The sequence below is a fragment of the Neomonachus schauinslandi genome, chromosome 6, assembly GCF_002201575.2.
Source record: "Neomonachus schauinslandi chromosome 6, ASM220157v2, whole genome shotgun sequence".
Lineage (NCBI taxonomy): Eukaryota > Metazoa > Chordata > Mammalia > Carnivora > Phocidae > Neomonachus > Neomonachus schauinslandi.
Genome location: NC_058408.1, coordinates 10,732,598 through 10,739,838, shown reverse-complemented (window position 1 = coordinate 10,739,838; position 7,241 = coordinate 10,732,598). Strand labels below are relative to the sequence as shown.

At 42.1% G+C, this 7,241-nt stretch overlaps 1 long non-coding RNA gene across 1 annotated transcript; it reads right to left on the bottom strand.

Annotated features, from left to right (window-relative positions):
* Positions 1-2,018: 2,018 nt before the first annotated feature.
* On the bottom strand, positions 2,019-6,927 carry LOC110588185. The gene is made up of 3 exons (XR_002480802.1): positions 6,851-6,927; positions 6,223-6,361; positions 2,019-2,045 (listed from the first exon to the last, which is right to left on the bottom strand). It is a non-coding gene; the product is annotated as an uncharacterized LOC110588185 (long non-coding RNA).
* Between the last annotated feature and the right edge of the window lie 314 nt (positions 6,928-7,241).

Sequence of the window (7,241 nt, the reverse complement as noted above, 5' to 3'; positions counted from 1 at the left end):
TCCTCATGATGAGTGAGGCCAGATTACCAGCAATCACTGTCTGCGGGTCTTTATTTTTAGTAAAGAAATTTCCAGGAGAAAGGCAAGGCCAGCAGAGGAAACAGCTTAACATCGACTAGTTTGGATCATTCCAGCAGGCGTTGGGGCATAGAGGCTGTCCCTGGCTATTTGGTACCTGGCCCTGAGTTGATGGGGGGGGGGGGGGGGGGGTTGTTTTTTGGGGGGGGGGGGGGGGGGGGGGGGGGGGGGGGGGGCGTATTTGCTTGATGTGTGAGAGTTCGATAAAGCAGACAATTAGGGGTATGCACTTGGCATCGGTCAGAGGGTTTATGATATAATTTTTGTGTGCCTGCAAACGCTGGATCACAGGGGAGATGTCAACAACTTTGGCCATTAATTTAGTTCTGTGATTACTGGATGCCAAATAGACAAACACAGAGTCTAAGGAAACAGAACATTACTGCAGAAAATGCTAGAGCATACGTCTTGCCTTCCATTCCATCCCATTCCTCATTTTCCCTCACTCCCCCAGGCCAGTGTGATGGACAGGTGAATAGTTCATTGCAGGCTGGGGGCCTCTGTTCCTGTTCACCTCAAGCTGTTGTTGCATATATCTAGAGCTTTGGTGTATGCCTTCATGGGCAATGAATGGCTTGCCCCACCATCCTACCCCAGGACTGGGCCTCTCCTGGCCACTGCCAGGGCCCTGACTTTAGTTGTCATCATAAGGGGACATGTTCATGAGCCATGGACTCAACACTTTCAGTGTAGGGAATGTGGAGACCAAAGAAGAGTCCTGATGTCATCTTTCTGAGAAATCATAATTTAATTTGGAAGAGAGGAGAAGGATATGCAGATTTTAGCAGAAGTCTTCAAAACAGCAGTGATTATGAAGGTGTGCCGAACAGGAGACTGGCTGCTTAAATGGGGAGCAGACAGAATGCAGGGATGAATCCAGAGTGGCCAGGACCCACAGTCCCAGCTCCCCCATTGTTATGATCCCACATACGTCTACTATGATTATTTGAAAAAATTAGATTCAATCTTTTTAGGTTGTATGTCTGCAGTAAATGTGAATGTTTATAGTAAGCTGAAACTTTATAGGAATGGCTCCTGTGATAAAATATATAAAAATGTGGGGCGCCTGGGTGGCTCAGTTGGTTAAGCGACTGCCTTCGGCTCAGGTCATGATCCTGGAGTCCCTGGATCGAGTCCCGCATCGGGCTCCCTGCTCGGCGGGGAGCCTGCTTCTCCCTCTGACCCTCCCCCCTCTCATGTGCTCTCTCTCTCTCATTCTCTCTGTCTCAAATAAATAAATAAATAAATAAAATCTTTAAAAAATATATATATATATATAAAAATGTAAATAAAGAATTTGTAGACGAAAAATGCACTTAGTGATGGGTTTATACCTCATTCTTAGGAAGGAAGAAAATAGCTGAAAACATTTTCGGAGTAACCACATAAAAAGAATACATTTACATTCTTTTAAATTTATTTCTCCTTTTGTGTTCCTACCACTGGAAGAGTAAAGTCGCTTTGAGAGAGAGCGCTTCCTCTACCCTTTATATGTATTTAATGTGATCGCATCGCCTCATTTCTCAGTTGGTTTTATTTGCCAGGGTAGGGAATTTCCAAACTTCTGTGTAAAAAATATATGTGCCTCCAGAGAAAATATATGCAGTCTGAAGTTGATGAATTAAGAAATAAAGATGATGATAGAAGAGCTGGACACTGGACAATTTTTTTTTTTAAAAAAAGTAGATTGGCGTGGGGCACATAGATTGCAGAAATTTTCGTTTTTATTTAATACCATTGTTCAATATTGAATTTGTAACTGCGAGCTTGTGTTATTTTATAATTGAGAGAGAGAGAGAGAGTGCGTGGAAATGTGAGACAGAGTGGTGACAGACTTGTCAGTCGACATTTAGAACTGTGGAAACAGGATCTGCTGAATGGAACAAGGCACCAGCGACGCCATGATGCCAGGTATACAGATCTTTCACTTGATGTCAGAGTGGGTCTTCGATCTTTGCACACAGGTTCTGTCAGCAGTAAAATGGAAACGAACACTGTGTCTTCCTTCTGTAGTTTATCTCAATCCATATGCTAAAATAAGTTCCAAAATGTTATGTATGACAACTACAGGAAAATGGTTAATATAGAAATGGGTGGAATTAGCATAACATGGGGAATTTAGCATGATACTATGCCTTTTTAACTTCTTATCTGTGTATCATCATAGCAAAACCATCTACTAAAAACGCTATAAGATTAAATGAAACTGCATAGCCATTTCTGAAGGCAGAGCTTTATAAATGAAGATATTGTTTGTCTTTCAAATAGAGAACACAATTCCTACAATTCATGAATTATACTATGGGTACCACATTTTCCCCTGGGTGGGGAATTATACAACATTTCTCAGAGGTTTAGGAAACACAGGAATTCAGGAGTGCCTAGGTGGTTCAGCTGGTTAGCCGTCTGACTCCAGGTTTCTGCTTAGGTCGTGGAGCCCCAAATTGGGCTCCACACTGGGAGTGAGCCTACTTAAAATTCTCTCTTTCCCTCTCTCTCTCTGCCCCTCCTCCCCCACCCCCTTTCTAAAACAAAAAAAGAAAAAGAAGAAAGAAAAAAGAAACACAGGAATTCTGCTAAGTTTGGGACACAAGCTACAGTCACAGAATCTCAAGGTCAGGTAATAACTGCATTTTATAGCCCAAACCACCCCTGGCTCAGCCTGAGTTTTATCATGAGTCTAGGGACACTTGTATCCTCATCACAACATTGTAATAGTCAAGCTTGATATGGACACTTTCCCAAATGGGGAATTTGATCTCAAGACTGCAACACAGAGACCCTGCCTGAGTTTCTAGCCAGCCCACGCACCCTATGTATTTCAGACTTTCCAGTTCTATGACCACATGAGTTGATTCCTTAAAATAAATCTCTCTCTCTCTCTCTGCCCCACCCCCACACGCACATTTTGAAAAACCCCATGTATCACTAGATCATTAGGAGCCGCAGATGACTGACAAATTCTACAAATTGAGACCCAATCTGTCTTCCTCTAGCTTCTACCTGTTGGTAGCTAGCTACCTGTTGGTAAAAGCTAGCTACCTCTAGCTTTTACCGTGTCTATACATTCATCATATCAAATAAGATTGATTCCACTTCTGATAGTTGTTCACACAATTGAGAAATCCAGAAGAGATGTAAACAATATTTCAAGTCATATAGACAAGTATCGGACCTACAAGGTCCTAGGCTGTGGCCCCACCTCAAAACTACCACAGAACAAAATAATGAAGGGTCTAGTGTCAAGGTCAAGAGCAAAAGATTTACAGTCAGCTTGAATCTGGGTTTCAATCTAGCTGTGTGACCTTGAGCAAGTTACCCAACTGCTCCGACCTTCTGTTTCCTAATCCGTAAAATTAGACTAAAACACCACCTGGCAGGGTTGCCAAAAGGATTAAGCAAGACCAAGTGTGTGAAGAGCTTAGCACAGGACCTGCTACGTGGTGGGTGAGTGACAAATGGTGAATATGGTTACACTGGTGGAGATGTTGCATAAGGTTTCATAAGCTTATACTCTCTCGAAAATGCTGCTGACCATCTTTTGTTTCTGGTAACTCAAGCAACAAGCATGGGTCTTCCTTGAGTAAGTGCAAGAAGGAGAAATAATAGTTTTTACTGCCTTCTTCCTCACTCCCTTTCCCGCCTCAGCCCCTACCTCCAGTTCTTGGACTACTTCCTGTAAACCTCTTAGGCATCAGCTTCTCTGGGACATTCTTCATGGACCCTCTTGGGCTGGGCTTGTGCCTCTCATTGACGATTCCATAATTCTGTGCATATCTATATTATTTTCCTTACTGGACTATTTGTAATTGTTTATATGAGAAGCTTGGGGCAAAACTGTAACTTATTCATCTTTATATCTCTATTATTAGTAAAGTAGGCTGGAACGTCCTAAGCACCAAAAAATGTTTAGTTCAATGAATGAATGAATGAATGAATGAATGCTCCAACCATTTTTATCCAACAGACTATCCTTCTGAAACAAAACAATTTCTACCCTTGTTTCCTCTACACTAGCCTAGAACCTTAAGGCTGCTTTTATTAGTTAATGGGTTGTAGTGTTTTGAGAACTAATTTGTTTCATCTGCATTTTTCTTAAAAATCCATCTCCAGAGATATATTTCTGACTTTGGACTTTGGCTATTCAACCACTCTCTTTGCTCAGAATGATTTTCAGCATCTCTATGCAATTTCTGAATGCAATGCCCCAGTAAGCCCATTCGCACAGCTGGCATAAAAAACATTGTGTTTGTTTATACAACTGGCTCAGTGAACAAGAATGAGAAATTGAGTTATTTATTCGATGGCTCAGGCCTTGATTACTAAATTGGAATTTACCTCTGTACCTTGACGGAGTGGAGAAAGGAAATCTAATAGATTAAATGAGAGTGCTGTGTGTCTCTCCGTGCCTCTGCTGGGAGCATTGTGCATGGGATAATTAAGTCCCCGGAAGAGGAAAACTGGCCATGAAATAAAAAATACAGACTTATCGTCCATAGTAAGCGGCCAGGTGCTAGGCTCACCAAAATGTTCTGTGTTAACAAATGTGTTTTTCCGACCTGGAAATTTGTAGTCATAAATGTTCATACCTCCCTGGGATTACTCAGCCCTGTGATTTTTTTTTTGTGGTGTTCATCTATTACTTGACATCGTTGCAATGTGTGTTTTCCCTTTGTGAACACTATGTAGTAAGGGATGTGTGAAGGATATCACATGTGGGAAGGTAAAGCAGTCTCTGTCAATGGAGTGGAGGCCATCAGAAACAGTGGATGAGCTGGGAATCTGGTGGAGAGATAGCAAACATGCAAATCCCATCACCTCTAACAGAGGAGTGCCTCAAGTATGTGAGGAAGGGGACAATCCATTTTCCCTCCCATTCATCTGTTTTACCTGTGTCCCTGCCTCCCTGCCTATGACATGCCCAGTGGCCCCATAGCATTAATTAGCATGTGAGCAATGGTATGTGACCAGTATTTGTTAACTATCAATAACTGGGTGGCTAAGTTTCGTTTGCATGATTATTTAGAAAGGAAGGGCAGGACCATGGAAACATCAAAGCGGTGTGGCCCATGACGCCAGGATAACACATCTGGGGACAGCTCAGAGAAGATTGCCTGCTCTGTCTTGCATTTAGTTTTGGCTTAGCAGCTCTCATTAACAGTCTTTCCCTAACTCTCTGCTCTCTATCCTTAATAAAAAAAAAAAAATTGGTTTACAACACTGATAAAACATATATCTACACATGTCATATGTTATTGCCTTCTTGCTTTGCCCTATTGTTCTCAGTGTTCTATAATTGTAAGGATACCATCTCACTGAACCTATATGTAGACACATATAGGTTCTTCCTGATGGGAGGGTGATATCAAGTGGATTCATTTATTCATAGTTTTTCTTTTTCTTTTTTTAAAATTAGTTTATTTATTTTAGGGGTGCCTGGGTGGCTCAGTCGGTTAAGTGTCTGTCTTTGCCTCAGGTCATGCTCACAGGGTCCTGGGATGGAGTCCTACATCGGGCTCCCTGCTCAGTGGGGAACCTGCTTCTCCCTCTCCCTCTGCCTCTCCCTCCTCTGGTGCTCTCTCTTCCTCACTCGCTTGCTCGCTCTCCCTATCTCCAATAAATAAAAAAAATCTTAAAAAAAGATTTATTTACTTATTTTGGAGGGGGGAGAGGCAAAGGGAAAGAGAGGGGGGTGGGAAAGAGAGGATCTCAAGCAGACTCCCAGCTGAGCACGGAGCCTGATGCAGGGCTCGATCGCAGGACTCTGGGATCATGACCTGAGCTGAAGACAGATACTCAAACGACTGAGCCACCCAGGTGCCCCTTATTCATAGTTTTTCTTAAAGGATACAAATATTTATTGAATGTCTACCATCAGGCAAGCAAGGTATATAGACCCTGATTTTCTAAATTATAAAATATCTCTACTGCCTTTCCTGGGTAGCAAAATGCTACCTCTTTCTTATTCTGTTGGCCCTGCCCCTGCCTTGCATTTCTAGAGAAGGAACTAGAGGTCCCAGCCCAGGTGGAGTGCTCCTGGCTCCAGGCACGCACGGGGGAAGGGGAGACCACTCTGAGGTTTTTCCCTGTGTTGCAGAGCCAGCCTGCGGAGCACAGGATGGCCGTGTCACTGGGGACACTCACGTGTGGGCAAGTGGCCCTCCCTGCTGATCCCCAGTGGCAGCCCCATCAGGATCGGTCTTTGCGAGACAGTGATGTGCTTCTGATTTTATTTCAAGCAGACTTGGAAAGTTCTCATGTTCTTCTCCTTTTAATTTCTACCCTAAAAACAAACCAAAGCAAAAACACAAACCAAAAATCTGTCAGTCAGAAGCAGCCCACGAGAACATCCTTTGCTTTCTTACCAAATGAAGCATTATGCTTTCCAATCCCACGTAATCACTTCAAAAATTAATTTTAGACTCTCTCTAGAATGTTTCTTTTCAAACTACAAAAGTCATTTATGCTTTGTTGACTATTGCGGCAAATTAAATAATATAACCAAAAATAAGAAATATGAGTTAAAATCTACCCTTCCCACTTTTCTGAATCTTGTGCCAATAGGCACATATACCTAAAATATCACACACACACACACACACACACACACACACACACATTTCTTTTTAAAAACTTTTTGAGCCACAGGTCTTTTCCAAAAGAGAGAATGCTGTAATAGTTCTTAATTTCAGTTTAATTTAAATAAGAGCAGAGGTGGTATAGAAACAAAAAATACATTAAACACCTACTCTCCAAAAAAGTCTTTACTCACATTATTTAATTCCTAAAATCACGCTGTGAAGTAGAATCTATTGGCCTCCAGTGAAAGATGAAGATACAGAAGCTAAGGGAGCAGTAGGAGACTCCCCTAAAGTTACCCAGCTAGTAAGAGACAGAGACATTACGCCACAGGCTTGCAATTGTGCAAGCTTAAAATGTGCAAGGATGAAATTGTTAGAATTATGCAAGCTTAAAATGTGCAAGGTTAAAATGTGCATGATCATACTGAAAAACAAAATAAAACAAATGCTACATATAAGTACTGTTTTCAATATTTTTAAATACTAGGGGAACCCAGAGCAAGCAGAGATTAAACCTGCCATTCCTAGGCTGGTGGGGCTTTGCTATCTTCCACATGTGTCTTCCAAGGTGACTCCGGTTTT